Source organism: Rhinopithecus bieti, unplaced genomic scaffold, assembly GCF_001698545.2.
Source record: "Rhinopithecus bieti isolate Rb0 unplaced genomic scaffold, ASM169854v2 scaffold_31787, whole genome shotgun sequence".
NCBI lineage: Eukaryota > Metazoa > Chordata > Mammalia > Primates > Cercopithecidae > Rhinopithecus > Rhinopithecus bieti.
In genome coordinates, this window is record NW_016814655.1 from 1143224 (window position 1) to 1163185 (window position 19962).

General features: G+C 38.0%; 1 long non-coding RNA gene across 1 annotated transcript in view; it reads right to left on the minus strand.

The window, feature by feature from the left end:
• Nucleotides 1-1827: 1827 nt before the first annotated feature.
• Nucleotides 1828-19962, minus strand: part of LOC108515079 (uncharacterized) — a 60812-nt gene continuing 42677 nt past the window's right edge. Inside the window, exons 2-5 of the long non-coding RNA XR_001881418.1 lie at nucleotides 6971-7083; nucleotides 6251-6298; nucleotides 3833-3910; nucleotides 1828-1988 (exon numbers count right to left, since the gene is read on the minus strand). This is a non-coding gene — a long non-coding RNA (uncharacterized LOC108515079). The remainder of the gene's footprint in view (nucleotides 1989-3832; nucleotides 3911-6250; nucleotides 6299-6970; nucleotides 7084-19962) is intronic.

Consider the following 19962-nt stretch of genomic DNA (forward strand, 5'->3'; position numbering starts at 1 on the left):
GCATCTTAATTTTTTTTTTTTTCATCTTAATCTTTTCTTAGAAACTTAGGCACTTATATAGCTGTCATCATGGAAAAACAGTAAGGGAAAAACATTTTCACATGCCACACAGAATGTGGATAAGCACATCAGTGATTTTTTTCCTAACTCATCTCCGGTGTTTAGTTTACCTTACCAATGTGTCTTGCTTACTAATAGCTGCTGATCAGAGCTGAATGAATAGATTTGTTCATAGGAAAGATTTGCATGATTGAGAATCAATAAGGCACGTTTAAATCCTCAGGTGACATGAAGAGAGGAAATGGGACAGATGAAGCTGGTGAGTGTTTACAATTTAATTGTGAGCAGACAGGTGGAAAAAATCTACTTTGGGAGAAAAAGGAAAAAAAGGTCTATGATGTCAAGGGTGAAAATATCAGGAAAACGTAAATACAGAGTCTGGATATTTTAGGCCTATGCCTTAGCCCACACTCATTAAAACTGATTTGAGCTAGTGGTCCATCTGTCCGTTATTAATGGGAGAGAATGGCTTCAGCAAGTAACTCATTAAAGATGCGGTCTGTTTGGCCCAATGTGAAGTGATATATCTACATGGCATTTGTAATTGCTTATGTGAAACTACTTTTAGAAGTGTCTTAAACCACAAATAAAAATAAAGAGATAGAAAGGAAGAAGAGACATCTTTCGGCGGATGCTTTTGTTGTTGCAGGTACCTATTATCTTTAATTCTGAAGCCTGGTTGGTGGAATTGAGATGAATTTGTTAGGGTCATATTTTAAATCTCAGGTAGCACTTCCCCCAGCTATCCACTATCTTTCCATGGCACATTTTATAGTTTAGATCTGCAGGGTAAGCCTCATAAAAATTACAGATTTTATCACCCCACATTAAAGTGACCGGTATGACGATCTGTATGAGTTAAGAGCATGGCTAATTATCTACCTCTTAGCATTTGCAAGGTCAGTGCATCAACCACTAGGAAGGTCAGTATTGGGTGAAGGGCTGACAAGAATTTGGGAGGTTTTGTGAAAAGATCAATGACCTTCATTTGTCTTAGGAGGCAAAACAGGCTGAAACAATTCCAGCAAAGAGCAGCAATACCTACATCCGCATGGCATTGTGTCAGAGGCCAGCAGCAGATGGCAATAATGATAGTTGTAGCAATAACAACAATTACCAATAGAGTTTATTACTCTATGTCAGGCTATTTATATGTGTTCTTCCATTTAATTTTGAAAACAACCACATAAGATTTTTATTATACTCATTTTACTAACAAAGAAGCAGGCTTTGATTTTAAGTAACATACCAGAATGAGTTGACCAGACGTATATAACAGAAGTATGACTTTTGAATCAAGGACTGGCAGGCAGATCAGCACTCCAGAAAACGATGGGTACTACAACTACTATCCTATAATTCATAGTGTTCTGACCATGGTCAATGTGACTTCCTCCAACTGTATTCTTAGAATACTAACATTCCTGTTAAGATGTTACCGAGTGTTCTTTGTGTGTGTGTGTGTGTGTGTGTGTGTGTGTGTGTGTGTGTGTGTGTATGGTTGGGACGGGGAGGTTCCCACATGGGGAGGAGTTGGATAGGATTTATGAGAATGTCGAGTTATATACTTTTTAGCAAGTTTATCTCATATTACTTTTGCAAGGAGAGATACAATGAGGAACATGATCAATATATTACAGAATATTATCTCCAATAGACCACAATTTATAAAGAGATGAACGAGAAAAAGAATATGAGATCACCAGTTAAAAACCTAGTGTCTTAGTCTATTTGGGCTGCTATAACAGAATATTGCAAACTAGGTGATTATAAACAACATACATGTATTTTTTTTACATTTCTGGAGGCCAGAAAGTTCAAGATCAAGGCCCTGGAAGACTTAGTGTCTGGTGAGGGCCCGCTTCCTGGTTCATAGTTGTCCATCTTCTCACTGTGTCCTCACATGGCAGAAGGGATGAAGAAGCAATCTATAGCAAGATAGATTTTATATTTATATAAGAAAAGAAAGCAAAAAAATATCAGACTCATTGGTGAATGTAGTAGGTCAAGCCATAAGAGAAAGTAAGAATGCAGACTTCTAGAAGATAATAAAGAATATATGGCAATTAAATAGTTGAACCTCAACTTGCTTCTCAACTTCTTTATAGCTAAAGTGTCTCAAATTTAAGTGTCTTCACCTGGTGACTTTGTCTTGTCACTTGGAATTGAAAGTTTGTTTTCAAAGTAGAAAACAAAAACCAAAGAATAGGAACAAATTATATTTTAGGGAAAATAAGAAACTGCAGAAGTTTAGAGAAAATTAGGAAACAGAGCCAGAGGATTCCATCTGTTTGATCAAAAATACACATTTTTGTACTCCTGTATATAGAGACCTTACTTGAAATGTATACCTCTTCTTCTCTCCAACACTGTATCTCTGCAATTACCCTACTTCGATATGAATTGTAAACATAAAAATGATATTATAATATGTGTTCTTCCCCTGTGGGTCCAAGATATGTCTGCTAGCTAAGATTTTCAGAATATAGAAACAAAAGAAAAAATAACATCTGGATTACAACATCAGAGCACATGTTTTTTTTTTTTTTTTTGAGATGGAGTCTTGCTCTGCCACCCCAGGGCTGGAGTTGCAGTGGCCGGATCTCAGCTCACTGCAAGCTCCGCTCCCGGGTTTACGGCCATTCTCCTGCCTCAGCCTCGCCGAAGTAGCCTGGAAGCTACAGGCGGCCCGCCTCCGTCGCCCGGCCTAGTGTATTTTGTATTTGTTTAAGTAGAGAACCAGGGTTTCACCGTATTAGGCCAGATGGTCTCGTCTCCTGCCCTCCGTGATCCGCGCGTCTCGGCCTCCCAAAAGTGCTGGGATTACCAGGCTTCGAGCCACCGCGCCCGGCCCGAGCACATGGTCATATGAATTTGTTTACCTTGGAGATGGACCAAAACAACGTCATAGAAACCCTTAAACCATCAGGAATAGAAGAGCCTCACATCTGGCATCTTTTCTACTAAAACAAGAAATTCTTTTTTTGACTAAGATGTTGCCCCCCTTGGCTGGGTGCAGTGGTTCATGCCTGTAATCCCAGCCCTTTGGGAGGCTGAGGCGGGTGGATCACAAGATCAGGAGATTGAGACGAGCCTGGCTAACATGGTGAAACCTTCTCTCTACTAAAAATAAAAAAAAATAGCTGGGCATGGTGGCACGTGCCTGTAGTCCCAGCTACTCAGGAGGCTGAGGAAGGAGAATCACTTTAACCCGGGAGGCAGAGGTTGCAGTAAGCTGAGATCGCACCACTGCACTCCAGCCTGGGCAACAGAGCAAGATTCCATCTCAATTAAAAAAAAAAAAAAATTGCCCCTCTTACTAAGTGTACTCTACAGGATTTATTTGAACCAAAAGTACCTGTACTCATAGAATAGTAGTACTTCGGCTCAAGAGAGTTAGTTAAGTCAAAAGAGGGCTTGAGGGGACCAACATTTTCCAAATAAGAAAACTGATGCCTGGTATGGTGCCATGCTTTCTCAAAGCAAGTTGATGACAGAGCCAGGACTTCAAGTCTCTAGTCACCCTGTATGCAACCCTTTGAGAAACGGTCCGCATGTAATTTTTGTATTTACATTCTCAAAACTGTAGTGTGTTTTATAACTCAAAGAGTGTCAGAGTTAATTGGAAGTCAAAAGAGGAAAGTATCCAATTGAACATCTAAAAGAAAACAGATTTCAAGTAGGCATGCATGGAAGGAGAATGACCTGTGTTTCTACTTTAGAAAGTGATTGGGGAATGAGGCCAAGCACTTAGGAGTTAGTTAATATTTACCATGCCGTGCTATAATCACAGGAATCTGAGCTGATGCTGTTGGGTAAAAAAGGTCTCCATCTTTTCAGAAAGCAGCTTCTACCCAGCCATGGGTACGGAACAAACAAGACCATGGAAAGACATCTCTGAATTATTAAAAGCCTCGTCTACATATGAGGATTAATTGTGAGTTCTGAATCAATATTTTATCATTTTAGCTAGTGAAACATTTATGAGACAGCCCCTTTTTTGCAATTTCCCCAGTATAATTAAAAGAGATCTAACTTTTCAATTGACATCTTTTTCTGCTTATACCTAGATGACATTGATTAGCTAAGCCCTAATCAAGCTAGGAACAGTCTCTTAGACCCTCTTTACCTGGCATCATTGTACCCATATAACCTGTATACACATAATGCTTAATGTATTAATTTATTCACTCACTAAGAAAACATGTGTTGAGTATTCACATGAAAATCACTGAAACAGATGCGATGGGGTATATAGTGATAAGACATACGTAGTCCTGGTCCACCCACAAAACCCAGATATCATTATGATTAAGCACCTACATGTAATCCAGCTTTCTTTAGGTCACGCCACTGTGTATGTATGTGTGAGATGTGTGTTTTTGTGTGTGCGTGTGTGTGTGTATGTGTGCAATGGATGTACTTATTGATTCACAGTAACAAAACAAAAAGCCTAAATTCTCCTGTCTCCTACTTACCATTGTCAGATATATTCTATATCCTCTTTTTAGTATCTTTCCTAAGATACCACTTTTTTGAAAGCTCTCAAGAAGTGATTCACATAGAAGCAGTGTAAAAAAATGGATGTGAGCATGAGCTTGCGATTTGAATCCAGACTACACAGCTTAATAGTTTTGTGACCATAGACAAGTTTCCTAATCACAGTTTCACCATTTGTAAAATGAAGATAAACAAAGTACTTCCTCCACATATTTGTTATAAAGATTAATGAGAATAAGAATATTTGGTCCAGTGCCTGATGTAAAATAAGTGATCCATTGTTATGTATTATAAATATGTCTATAGTTATGTGTATCGTATATTTCATTGGCTCTGAAGTGCATTTTTTTCTATTTCAGCATCTTTGAAATTGGGATGTGATTTAGAATCCACAATGTCTCAGATGTGATGAAGGAGAGAATTATAGAAAGCACATATTTATATAACAATAAATGATATGTATTATGGGCTCACGGACAATCACATCAGCAATGTTAATATTGCTATCTTTTAATTCCTTCTTTATCCAGTTCAGTGTGGTGAGCCAATGTTTAGGTCCAGGCATCATGATGTGGGCTTTATAGCAGGGCCCCAACAAGACTTCTTGCTGCGTTGTTGTTGTTGTTGCTGTCTGCTGATACCTGGACTGGGGTGTCTAGCAGTCAAATTCTGGTGCATCAAGGTAACTATGGAGAGCATTAAGGCCTGTTACTACAAGAGTCATTTGAGCTTATTATGACAAAAGTCAGTCTAATTTCTGCTAATGTGGGAGATCTTTTGGCTATACCTTTGTATCATCTCTGTTGCCCAGAACTCAAGGCAATTCAGCTTGGGACTCCTTATACTTGAATGTATTAGTTACGCAGCTCTTTCGGGTGTGGTTTGCAGACTGTCCTTGAGCTCAGGGTGGAGGGAGAAGTTAAGTGACTGGCAATGTGTGCTTATCACACAGTGTCCCCTTTCTCAGGAAAATATGAATATCTGACTCTTACTCAAAGTCAAATTGTTTCCTAGGTGTCTGATCATTCCCAAGTTGCCTGTGTGTGCTGCACAAATATCACAGCAGAGCTTTCAGGTGGGGATGTTCATTGTGTGTTATGGCAGTCCTGGCATCTGTTCCTATGCCATCTGTTTCATTTGTCTGTGCTCAGGTGCATTTCCTGCCTTTCCCCTGCTTGGCTTCAAATCACAGGGGATTGACACCTGCAAACACTATTTCCCAGGACTCCCTCTCCTTCTGGCTTCTAGCTAGGTCTGGCCAACAGTGAACACTCACAAGAGCTTGAACAGAGGGAGAAAAGAAAAACTTGGATTAGTTGCCATTTTCTCTGTTTTTGGCAGTGTTCTTAGAGAGGACTGCATGTCTCCTATGGTTCCTGTTCTTGTTGGACATCTCCCCTTGACCTCACCTCCTACCATTTCTACCCTACCAAGGTAACCAGTCTCTGGACTCCGAAAATTCCATTCCCTCCCTTATTCCTATAGCCTAAGGGTGATAGAAACTTTCTGCTTTTGCTAATTTGGGGGTTACCTTTTTATCAACTCTTTAGTATTTCAGCTCCTCCCACATGTTTGTGGTTAGTTTTCTATTTTAAAACCTTACTAGTTGGCTACCTGGAATGGGTTTCACTTTCTTGATATAGCCCCATGTAAATAGACCTCAGGAGTCCCAACCCTACAAAATACCTACCTAGGTGTATCTGAACACTGGTGAAGACAACACAGACTTAGCTTGGATCTGTAATACAGGCATATATTGAATCAATTAACGTATGGTCAAATGTGAAGACAGAGTCATTCAAGAGCCATCCAGAAAGATGGAACTTTTGAACGGGCTGATAGAAAAGACGGTGAGGGTGGTGATGAATGTTTCAGTGCATGGAGTTAAGGATGAGGGGTGGCATTTCTGAAAAATGAAACATCACATTTATAGAATAATGAATCATTTTAGGCTGGGCCTGATGGCTCAAGCCTGTAATCCCAGCACTTTGGAAGGTTGAGGTCGGAGGTTCAGTTGAGACCAGGAGTTAAAGACAACCCTGGGAAAGAAAGCAAGAACCCCTCTCTACAAAATAATACTAATACTGCTAATAATAATAATAGGTAGAATAATGATACAGTTTGGAGTATGGTATACTGTGGAAGACAGGGAAGATGTTACAAATTAATAACAATATCAGTGACAACTAATATTTTCATTTTAATACTTGCCAAGCACTAAGTGGTCAGTGTACGTTCTGTAATTTATCCTTAGAAAACCTTGTAATGGAAGCATTGTAAGCCACATATAATGATGTGGAAACGTAAGATGAGAAATGAGCGTAACTCTTTTAAGTAGAAAATGAAAACTAAGTGGCAGAGCTAAACTATCAGATGTGATGCCAGCCCCATCTATTCAGCCCAGACTTACTTTTCAGCCTTCAACATGCCAAGATGATGTCCACTTTAGGGCATTTTTACATTAGCTTTTATATCCTTGGAACGTTCTGTCTCCTGATCTTCACCTTTTCCTCTTTTTGACATCTAGAAATAGTGTATCTGTGTATTTGTTTCTGATTATTTTCTCCTGCTCCTCCTACTTTAGTTAGAATATAAACTTCATGAGAGCAAGAACCTCAACCACCTTTCACTCTTGTATTACTTGTGCCCAGAACAGTGCATGGTATGGAGCTACATCATAATTATTCATTGAATCGAAGAATGGCACATAATAGGCCTTTAGTAAATATCCAGTCTCAACTCCCTGTGTGTTCAAAAGTCAGTCCCTCAGCCACTTCCAAGGGCAAAGACTGCATACACATAAAGGTCAATGGATCTGCTTTCAGGAAAAAAAAAAATAGGGCAATCTATAAGCGGCAGGATTTGGGACAATCTCTCCCAGCTAACTATTATCGTTTAGGCTGAGAAATGAGATTCGTACTCCGCCAAACTATTTATACTTTTTAGGTAATTAAAGTAATGAAGTTGTCTGGGAGCACAACACATTGTATGCTATCCCCTCAGGTCCAATTCATCTGCTTTAGTTTCTGACTCCAGTTAACAGTTTTATGTAGGAAAATCACATAGAATAGTGGGAATTCATGCAGAACCGCACGAAGGAACAAGCTATTTGTTATTTCCAAGAGAGAAATGAATGAGGAAAGGAAACAGGGCTTAAGTCTGCTTTCTCTGTTTCATGCAATAACTGTGTATTTTAAATAGGCCTAATGAAACACGGGAGTTTCAGCCTGTGCAACACAAGCCTTCTATGTGGACATTGGACAGCACTTTGTATTTAAAAATATATACATAAATGTAAACATATAGAGACAATTTATTTTGCCAGAGATCAGTGTAGCATAAAGGGTATGTGTATTCCTACAGAAATATGATCTCAAATAGGACAGAAAGCACTGTTTCTTCAGACAAAGCCTTAGGAGGGAAATTGCCTCTGGGGTGGATAATTTGAGCTTCTGCACACTTTCAACAGCCTCTTCCTTTCTACAAGTTCAGCCTAAGAGGCAGAAGTCTTAAAGGAGGCTCCCTTGCATCTATTCTATCTGGAGGAAATGGCTTTCCTCATTCCCCACCTCTTGGACAGCAGAGACCTTGACTGCAGGCCAGTGGGAGCACAGACATGCCCACCAGTAGGTTGGTTATGTTTTCCAATTAGTCACTACCAATCTCTGGAACATTTTCTTTCTTTTTTTCTCAACTTTTTCCCTCATTTGTTTCACTATGTAGATGGCTTTCACATTTTTCCTCAAATAATTACAAATATTTCATACCATTCCAGTCTAGGTGTAGAAAGAAGAGTGAAAATATGTTCAGAACACCCACCAGGTTGCCTCTCATCTGTGCCCATGACAGTATTGGGGGGCAAGGTAAAGAAATCTTCAGATCCGCCTATAGACACTGGAAGCCACAGGTGGAGCCAATGTTGCTGTTTTTCATGCCGATGTGTTTTACTATGATTCTCTTCACAAATATCCCTTCAAAGATCACCTTCCATTCAGGTCTGATACTCAGACCATGTGTACTAGATTGGCTATGTCTGGTCTTTTGTTTATTAAAACACAGCAGAAATATTTCCATACCAGCTCGTAAATAGCCATGCCCTGAGCTGGCTAGTTTCCCCACCTGCCCTGGCCACCTTGGCTCAGAACACTTGATTTTCAGGATCCAAGTTTGTATCTGGCCCCACAGGTGGTCTGTCAACCTCTGTTTCAACACTGTGGATGAGAGCAGCTGTGACTGCCTGACCAAGTTTTGAAGATTAGGAATAGCTCTCCTGCTTCTAATAAAAAAGGGGGAGGGGTATCTTTATAGTGCCGTCAAGTCTTCCCTCACTTTGGGAAGGGCTTAGATTCCATGAGAAGAACTAGAAGCACTGTTAAGAGGCAAACATGCACAACACAATACAGGCTTGGGGGTCAGCCTGAAATGCATTTAAATTTTACTTGCCAGTTGGATGAGTTTCTGCAGTTGTCCTCTCCAAACATTGCTATCACGTTTTGTCTCTGAACTTCAGTAGCCTTATCTGTGAGTCAGAGGGTAGTGATTGGAATGCAAGCAAGAGGAATCAAAGTGACTGATGTTTGAAAAACAACTTTTTTAGGTTACACTGAAAAAGAATTTACTGTAGTTCACAGCATCAAAGGAAGAATTGAGCAATGGAGCATTGTTGGGAAGAGCAAAAACCACAGCAAAACCGGTGTTTCTGAACAGATAGCTGGGCTTCAACTGTGTTCCATCTCCCTTTGTATTTTATTTTATTTTATTTCTTTGAGACAGAGTCTCTCTGTCTCACCCAGGCTAGAGTACAGTGGCACGATCTAAGCTCACTGCAACCTCTGCCCCCAGGGTTCAAGCGATTCTCCGACCTCACTCTCTCGAGTAACTGGGATCGCAGGTGTGCACCACCATGCCTGGCTAATTTTTGTATTTTTAATAGAGATGGGGTTCCACCATGTTGGTCAGGCTGGTCTTGAACTCCTGACCACAAGTGATCCGCCTGCCTCAGCCTCCCAAAGTGCTGGGGTTACAGGCGTGAGCCACCATACCTGGCCATTCCTTTGTATTTTATTAAGATTCATATTTTTGGGACAGAGAATCTGGTTGTGCTAATTTGTTCTCCCATCTGTCCCTATATCTAGGAGAGCAAGTCTGTTTCATTGGCAGCCCCAAAAGAATAGGGAACAGGAATTTCCTGAAGAAAATAAAAACAATCAAGTAAACAACAATAATCAAGATCTCTACTTATCCTCTAGACGTTAATCACAGGGTACCACAGAGTTTAAAGGAGATAACATATATCAATTGCTTAGCTTAGCATGTAGTTCAAACACTCAATAAATAGATACTAATAATGTAATGAATGATAATAAAGTGGCATGGGAGAAATATTATATCAGTGCTATTAAAAATAGCAGCTGCTGGGTGCGGTAGCAAGTGCCTGTAATCCCAGCTACTCGGGAGGCTGAGGCAAGGAGAATCACTTGAACCTGGAATGTGGGGGTTGCAGAAAGTGAGTGAGATCACGGCCCTGCACTCCAGCCTGGGCGACAGTGCGAGACTCGGTCTCAAAAAAAAAAAAAAAAAAGTAGCAGCTGCAGCGCTGGTAGTATGGTGAGAATGTGGTCTTCCGGTTTAAAAGGCTAGGTGTAAGATCAATGGCAAATCTGAGACTCATTTTCTTTATTAAAGAATGAGGGATATAATTAATTTTTTGAGTTACTAAATTAAATAGCATAATGTACATAAAGTACTTAGCACTTTTTTGGGTTCATGGCTAAGTACTAAATTTTTTATGCATGTGTATATGTCCTTATATCTCTATATACCTCTACACCTAAGTTTATATATCTTTATCTGACATATATGAGATTATATCTTAGAACTTTAAAGGAATCATAAAATCCATGATTAAGGTAGGTTTGAGGTTGTGTCTATCAGTAGACACGGTCTTTCATTGACCCCTTCCATCTAAAATAGGCTCCCTTAGTATCCACATGTAGATAGAACTTGCATTTCATTCTACAGAATATACCTGCCTCTTGCAGTCTTTGTGCAAGAATATTGTTTCCTCATCAATTTTAAGGATGATTTGTTATTGTTTTCGCTGTTATTACTTATTTTCAAACCCCACATTAATTATTTAAAATTAATAGCAGTTTCATTTTTAAAATAAGATCTAGATAGAGATGAAAGAATCTGCTCATGAAGCAGACCCCAGTCCTGCATGACTCAGAGCCCACTCCATGCCCCTTTTCTGTGCTTCCTTCTGGAGAAGAAAAGCTCAGAGCAGAGGGGTCGATGCCTTTAAGAACAAATGGACACTTTCCCAGTGACTTCCTTGGGAATTGCTCCTTTGCTTTCCTATCTGAAGTCTACCTTGATAAAGCAGCTGGCCCTTTGTACTGAAAGGAGGTATTATCTCTTTTCAGGGAAATCTCTGCTTTGAGTTATTCGTCTTTGAAAGTAAATTAATTAATGAAGTTGTCTCACTACAGAAGAGGACACATTCTATCAACCTAGGTCCCAATTCTGTGTTGTGTTTGGTGATGTTCCAGAATACAAGGGGAGGAACATTGGGCAGAAATAACATTAAAATAACTTGAGGTCAACAGATGATGGAACTAAGTAGTTGTGGTAGTAGTAGTTTTCCCCAACAGCTGTTGTCCCCTACTTAATCCAATTTAAAATACATAGCTAATTGTATACCCTTTGATGCAAACCTAGATGTATTTAAAAGTGGTCCCACTCAACTATTTAAATAAATTATGATACAAAGATATAGTGTAGCACTGGCATCTGTTCTTTTTAAAGACTCTATAATGACATAGGAGAAAGCTTTCAAATCTGTTGTCTGGTGGGGAAAAAAAGTCAGGATTCAAACATGATGTAATATAATCTCAAATAATATGCTTATAAATTTGTTTAAAAGGCAAGTATTCAAAATTCTACTTTCCAAATATTCTATAAGAAATATATGTTTCTTTATAGACATAAAAACAATCCATAACTGCTCTGCTCTTAAAGAGGGCCTCAGCAGTCCGTTTATCCAGCCTATGGATCCTGGTAAGGAATGTCACTGGACCCACCCATCCCTGGAAGTCTAGGATGCCCTCATCCCTTTTCATGAAATTTATTTTTCTACATGTGATTGCCGAGGAAGTTACTTTAGTCCACTTACCATACATCTGAGATAAGATTCAAAGTCTGCACCTGACGATGTTATTTCAATTTGAATGCTGGAATCTTGACACTTCCATACTGAATTCATACTTAGGAATTCCATTATATTCCCCAATTCATTTTTCCACCTTATTTTTTTACGTATGTACCTAATAAGCTCTCTCCCTCTAGATTGTGGGCTCTGTAGAGGACATAGAGTGTCAGATTCTGTAATACATTCTTAGTGTCAGCAGGTCACCAAAGAGCAAACAGTGCTAAAAATTGGTATAAGCAAGGTCTTCTTAATGCCTACTGCTGCTTTGGGGTCTGCAAAGATTGCTATATTCCACATCTTTTTTTTTGATTTTTATTTTTTTTGTCAAGGAGAGAACAAGGTGAGATAGATATGGTGATTATGTGGTGACAAGAACACAAATAACTATTATATAGTTATACGACAGAAGATGTTTCAGGTTCTTATAGTATAAGCAAAGACTTGAGAGATTCAAAGGAGATCGAAATCATATGGTTTAGTGGGTTTCCGAGGATGACTGATGAAGGATTTGTCCCTCATGATGGGACCTGAAAGAGATAGAATTTGGTAGGCAGATAATGGGGTACTTGAAGCAAATGCAAAGCATGAGTAACTGGAAAGTATGGATAATTTCCAAGATGGGTATATCTCTGGGAGCAAGATAATTTACATCTTACTGTGTCATAAGGAATAATATACAGAATGCAGGGTACTTAAGTCAAGGTCTTATTGCCAAGGTTAGTTTGTTACAGGGAGGTTCTTTTCAGTTTGGTGGAAACTGGAAAATTACAAGTGGTTTTCATGTAAAGGTATGATATTACTCAACTGTGTGGAAGCCTGATTTATTTAGAAAGAATCTAGGCATGGGGAGACTATTTAGGGGGTTATTATATTATTTCCTTAAAGATAGAAAGAGAAACTTTAGAGTTGCAGCATTGGGAATAGAAAGGAGAGGAATACTGAAATATACAAAATCCATGTATCTAAATCACAGCCATTTTGCAAGGTACATAATGTTCTTTACAACCTGTACTTAATTTATAACTCATGCAATAATGGATTACAAATCTCACCTACCCACATGCATTTCTGCCTCCATGAGCACATCATTCTTCAAGTAGTTCCACTTCATCCTCTAGACTGTTGTTTTGTGCATGCCATCTTTGTCCAGAATACCCTCTCACTTGCTCAAAGCCTGCTTCTCAGTATCTATTGACTCCTCCAGGAAGTTCCATTTAAAATTTCTGAGAGTATTTAGTCTAATATTTGATAATGCATGGTAATCTAAATGAATGTATATCTGTCTTTCCCACTAGGGCCTGAGTTCTCACTCCCAACCTCAGGATATCTGCAAATTCGAAAAGCATTTCTTTTAGGCCCTCTAAGTCATTTCCCCAAATATTAAACAGGACAAGGCCAAGGCCCTGTCATCCTCCAAATTAATTTTATTTTAAAATATTTATGGAGGACTGCACTCTCATGAATGCTGTGCAGGATTTAGAAGAAATAAAATATATAGTTTCTGTTCCCAAGCTGCTCACAATATAGTGCAAAAACAAGACTAACACTTGTAAAACAATTCGAGGACACATATCACATTATATAATTAAGGTTTTAATTGTGTGGTGAAGATTTACAGGAGACTTAAGTGGAGGGAGATTGGAGAGGAAGACAAAGTCAAGAATGGCTTCATGGACGAGATGGAAAGAAACAAAAGAGGAATAGCAAGAGAACTGGAAGGTGTTTCCTAACCAAACCACCTGCTCTTTTTCCCTTGTGACATATGCCTCCGAGACTTGTCTGGGACAGATGGAGACATGGATGTGCAATGGCTCAGAGTCAGGGTATGAGGCAGGAAAGGACATGAACATAGACATTTTGAAAATAAAGAACTAAACCAAAAGTTTTGGGGGACAAATCAGCTTTATATATGAACAGTTAGTTTCATCTGAAGTTAGAAATAGAGTTCAGCTGGCATATTCACTATCTCTTTCATCAAGATTCAAAAATAGTTGGTAAACCACGAAGAAATTGATTTTTTTATAATAATTACTAAAAGGTCCTTGTATCCAAATCTTCTTTCTTCTGAACAATTCAACGCAGTCAAGGAATTGAACTTTAGCTCTTCAAATGAGACAAATTTTAAACAACTATAGACATAAACATCAATGGTGATATTTATTTGAAATTATTTCTTTGATCTCTTTTTGGCTTGTCATTCTAGAATCAATGACAATACATGATTTGCAGAGGATAAAAACCTGGCTCAAACCAGGTATCCTCAGAAATGAGATGTGTTCCATTTCCACATTAAAGCTGCATAATGTTAACATGGAGTATGGAATAAGAGGTTGCCATCAATGCAATGCTGCAGTACCATATTTTGTCCATAACCATGTTTTTCTTCAATATCAAGAAATCAATTTTATGCTGAGATTTTTAGTCCATGCGCCTGAGAATTAATAATTGTGTAGAATTGAGGATGAGCCAAAAAATAAAAATATGAAGCTAGATTTAATATTTGTATCTTCAAGACGGTTTGCTGATTTTTTTGTATTGGTATATTTTATGAACACCACCAGCAAAAGCATACACACACACATACACAGACACATATATGACAGTATATATACATATATTTTTGCACCAATATATTTTTCTTGTGTAATAATATTGAAACAGAAAAATATTTCTCTGTAATCTTTAGGTTAATTTGTATCACTTCTTCTTATATAATTTTCTCTCTGTATGACTGAAGAAATATTTGGGTTGTCAGGCTTAGTTAAATATAAAGACAACAATCAGTTAGAAATAGTGAAAATGTACACGTGATATGTTTTTCTCCATCTGACTTTACTGCCTTTTACCCACAAGGTGGCACTCTCTGGATATGTCTAAATTCAAGCCTTTTTAATAAAGATACATAAAAATAGAAATCTTCCTCAACCAACCTTCATTGTTAACAGCCTTCCCAAAAAACAAAGTGAATTCACAAATGCTGTTTGGAAAACTAGTATGGTTAAATGTATCACATAGATCCCTAACAAGATGTCACTGTTTATATTGTAAATTTGTAAAGTCCTTAATTCTGGATCAGTCAATTTAGGTCTGATTTTCTTCTCAGTATGAGCAGGAAAGCAGATTGTCCCTACTAAATCTGATTAGTCTTGAGGCACCTCTATTCAGTATTTCTTCTTAGGAAGTACACATGCACAGCCCAGAGGATGGAGTTTACAGAGAGAACTGGTGTGCTGTGATTGCAGTGACCATATGTCCCCGGGTTTTTTGGACAAAAATAATTTTAAATGGGCTATTCTAATAATCACATCTGGATATTCATATTTCTAGAGAACAGCTTTCATTTTGTTTTGTTTTGTTTTGTTTTGAGATGGAGTGTTGCTATGTCGCCCTGGCTGGAGTCCAGTGGCGTGACCTCAGCTCACTGCAAACTCCACCTCCCAGGTTCCAGCAATTTTCCTGCCTCAGCCTCCAGAGTAGCTGTCAGTACAGGTGCCCACTACCATACCTGGCTAATTTTTGTATTTTTAATAGAGACAACGTTTCACCATGTTGGTCAGGATGGTCTTGATCTCCTGACCTGTGATCCACCTGCCACGGCCTCCCAAAGTTCTGGGATTACAGGCGTGAGCCACTGTGCCCGGACCCAATGTTTTAAAATTCAAAGATAGTTAATATTAAAGACAGTCTTGATTTCCTTCTCAACCAAGTGTACATGGAATCTGTTAGCAACATGACAACAGATGTTCAGTCCTTTTTTAAGTTCAATCTTGGCCCTGGGAGATGTCCTATTCATTGGCCAGTAGATGCACAAAGATAAGTTTCTGGCGGCTAGATCCTAGGAACAAGTCTTCCCTATCAGCTTTCACTGCCTTTCTTAGAAGCTGTCTCAGGAAAGAGATATGCCCTTTGCTTGATACACTTCCTTTGAAATTGAACTCTTAAAAATCAGAGAAAGCATCCTCCAAAAATAGTTCCATAGCTCTACATTCTAGATTTTCAGTCAGAATTTTATAAAGCCTCTTTCCTTACCATTGAATAATTATAAAATAAAGAGGTTTTCAGTAGAGAAAATGATATATTTTCTATATCATGCAATTGCTAAGTACAAACTGGGTAGTGCCTACAAATAAGAATATTAGAGATCTTCTCGCCCATCACCAACCCCTTTATGTATATAAAAGAAAAGCAAATAATACTGTAACTGGTTGCCACTATGACAGGTTAGAGTAAGGTAACAGATTTGTTGCAATCCACAGCTCTGCCTTTTACTTGGGTAGAGATAAATCGGCAACAAATTCTACATTCTACTAATGATTCTACTAGAGAGGCAGTCTGCTTATGTTTCAAAGCATTTTCTTGGTACATGGAGCAGCTGATTAAAATGTCCATGAGGGGAAGCTCATGTATAAAATGAAACGAATTTGAATGAAAGGAGGTGGAGCCTGTAGAAATTTCAAATACAGAAGAATGTGAAGTGGGTAATGATTACCTGGAACTAGCAAAATAAAATAAAATAAAAATCTGATTAACTAAAAATTGGGCTAGACAGAGAGAGGCATTTTGTAAAATTTTCATACAAACAATGTCCTCCCTTGTATTATTGTGAAAATGACAACTGGGAGGAGTTATGGGCTTGCAAAATTGACTAGATGCAATAAAATGGGAGTTTTGCTTTGGGAAGCATCTTTGATGCATATGGTATTGTGAAAAGTATTACAGCCCCAGCATAAATAATCTAGGTATAAGTATACCTGATAGACACTTGCAGGCGGTAATGTAAGTGGAAAGTAAACAGAAGGATTTGATTTGATTTAAAATGAGGAGGGAATTTGATAAAACAGAGACTATGATAGAGAAGTCAAATGGAGGAACAGGAGTTATAAAGCAGAAACAATCAGCATAAAGAGATGAATATGAATATAGAGATGAGTGAAATTTCAGCCCAGCACTAAATATGTTATACACTGGGCTCCTGCTGTACGCAAAGAATATGTGCTACCTGACCTCAGAGGCTACAAAGGGGAACAGCATGACACAGAATATTTTACCAATAATATTATGATCTTATTGAGGAGAAAACATATAAATACATTAACAAGTTAAGTTTAATACAAGCATTAACAATGCAACAAAATTTTTACAAAATAACACAGGAAGAGTTACAGAGAGACAAATCACATACCTGTAAATGGAGTTTACCATCAACATTAAAAGGAAAAAATAGATAATTCATATCATGTCAATTTGTTGGACACACTTTTATACAACTGTTTGAATTCTGATAATAAGAACTAACACCAGCTAAGGTAAATGATATAGACATATCGAAACTTTGCTTTAGTATCTGTGGTTTTCCAAAATGTAAGCTTCAGCCTTTGTGCTCAGCAATTTAAAACTGTAATGGCTCTGTTTGATAACTCGGAAAAATATGCTTTCTAAGTCCTTTATTTTTATATGTTTATTTGATTAAAGCAAAGGAAAAAAAGATGCTAAAATAGAAAATGGTCTCTATACTTAAGTTAATTTAGCTTGAGTACCAATATTTTTAAAATTAATTTTTGGATCCCAGGGAGAATCACTCACTCACATTAGATTTTCTTTTTTAAATCTTGCCAGTGGTCATTAATTATGTACAATCATTTGTGACATTTAAAAATGTTAATTTCCTTTGTGATTTAGGCTGTGGGGATTTTATTTTTCAAGGAAACAGTTTCTCAAAGCCCATACTTTAAATGATTTTAAAAATACCTCAATGAATAGTAGCTATTTCTTCTTCTTATTATTAATCTATTTGAGTACCTAGGTCAGGAACTATGTATACATTAACCTAGCTGAAAAATTTGTAGTTAAAACAAGTCATTCAAAAGACAGAAACACTCAGAGAGGTAAAGTGATATTACCCAGCTAGAAAATGGTTGAGGGAAGGTTTATTTCCAAATCTCCCTAATTCCCAAATCATTGTTCTTTCTACCAGCGAATGCTGCCTCCTTAGAGAGAACCATATTGAGATGCTGCCATATTATAGATGCCTCTGTGTGTGTGTGTGTGTATGTGTGTGTGCACATGCTCAGAGGTTTTCACACAAATTTTTATATCCTAAATAAGTCTCTAACCAGTTTTATAATTTGGCAAAAACTGAAGTGCAAATTAGAATTAGATTATTTGTTTTATCTTTTCTGTTCTCGGCCTGCACTACCTTCATCCTACTTAAGAAAAGAAACTTCATTTGGTGGCATGAAATTGGTTGCCAATGACTCTTAGGTGTCTTTTTGTTTTTATTTGCTTCCAGGGACTGGTATTTCAATGGCTGCATAGTACTGGACCTAAAGAGGATACTCAATAAATGTCCTTGAAAGACTGAATGGTATTAATCTGTGTTTATATCTGATTGTTCCACACACAGCCCTTGTTTACCCTCAAGTCTTGAAAATACCCAAATACACATTGCAATTTTACTTATTAAATAAAATGTATTCTCAGATGTACTTACATATGGACAATGTTTTAAAACTCACTTATATTCGCATTTGAAAAGCTTGTATCAGACCATTATATAATCTAAGAATTATTAGGGCTCTTAGAATACTGTGGTTGAAGCCTTTCATCTTACTGAAAGATAAAATTGAATCTTTGAGAAAGTAGGACATCTTTGTTTTCAAATTAAATAAGTTTATAAATTCACCTAGGGAATTTAGAGATGTGTTTCTTTCAATAATGGTAGTGTTTCCTTATGTTGGTGACTGCTACTTCCCCTGCTGGCTTACCTATTGTGGCTGGGTAGAAGGCAGTGTTGCATGGAGTGTTGGGGTCCGAATGACCTGAATTTGGGATATAACTGACATGCTTGACATGTGGCTTTGAGCAAATGACACAATTTTCTCTACCCAGAATTTCATTTTTTAAATAAATTAAGCATCATAATAACTATCTCTAGAGATTATTTTAAAGATTAAATGAGATAGTGCATGATAAGAACTTCCCATAATCCTCTTACAGTGAATGTTCAATAAATCTCAGGTTTTAGCACTGTTGTGACATAACCACTGCCTATAGTCTTTGGATTTGAAGATATTTATTTAACCTCTCTAAAACACATTGAAATGAAAAATGTTAATCATTCCTGCTCTGCCTACTGTAGCACTCCTACTGCGATTCCTTACCCTAACACCTCCTTTACTGGCTTTTCTCCTGCTCTGAATTTCTTTCTCCACTCGCATCATCCTGTTAAATTTTACCTTAAATTAGCTATGTGCACCCAAACCTTTGACTCAGGCTCTGTCTGTAGGAGAGTTCATCAAAGACAGCCCTTTTAATGAATTCACTTTCAGAGGTAAGTGACTTAAAACCAAATTTAAATAGATTGTTATGATAAAGAAATTTATTTGATTTCACACAGTTAAAAGTCCCAGAGAAAATATTTATTCCTGCACTTTTACTAAAGTGCCAATATTCCAAAGATTTGATTTCTCTCCACCACTTTGCTTAGACTTCTAATATACCAACTTTATCCTATGGTTGCTATTCCTCATGACCCCAAGATGTGTTCCAGAAGCTTCCACAGTAAGATGCATTGTCATTTATGTGAGATGTGAACAACGTGATGTCTTCATTCCAGGGTGCTTAGAAAATTTCCTGAGATTCACCCTGACTGGATCAGCATATGTTCCATGACCATGCCTGTCCCAATCACTGTGACCAGGGAAATTAAACAAGTGGATTAGCTTAGATTCAGTTATGAGTTTCAGCCTAGTGTGGGTAAAGGAAGCAGCTTCTTTGAACCTATAGAGATTCCCAAGCAGAAGTTGAAGCTGTTGGAAAGGGTAAACATCTGGGAAGGTGGTGAACAGGTAATAAAAAATGTCAGCTGGGTGTGGTTGCTCATACCTGTAATCCCAGCACTTGGGGAGGCCAAGGCAGACGCATCACTTGAGGTCAGGTGTTTAAAACCAGCCTGGCAACAGGGTGAAACCCAGTCTCTACTAAAAATACAACAATTAGCCAGGCATGGTGGCACATGCCTATAATCCCAGCTATTCGGGAGACTGAGGCAGGAGAATCACTTGAACCCAGTAGGTGGAGGTTGCAGTGAGCCGAGATAGCACCATCGCACTCCAGCCTGGGCGACAAGAGCAAAACTCCATCTCAAAAAAAAAAAAAAAAAAAAAAAAAAAAAAAAAAAAAATTCTACTTTT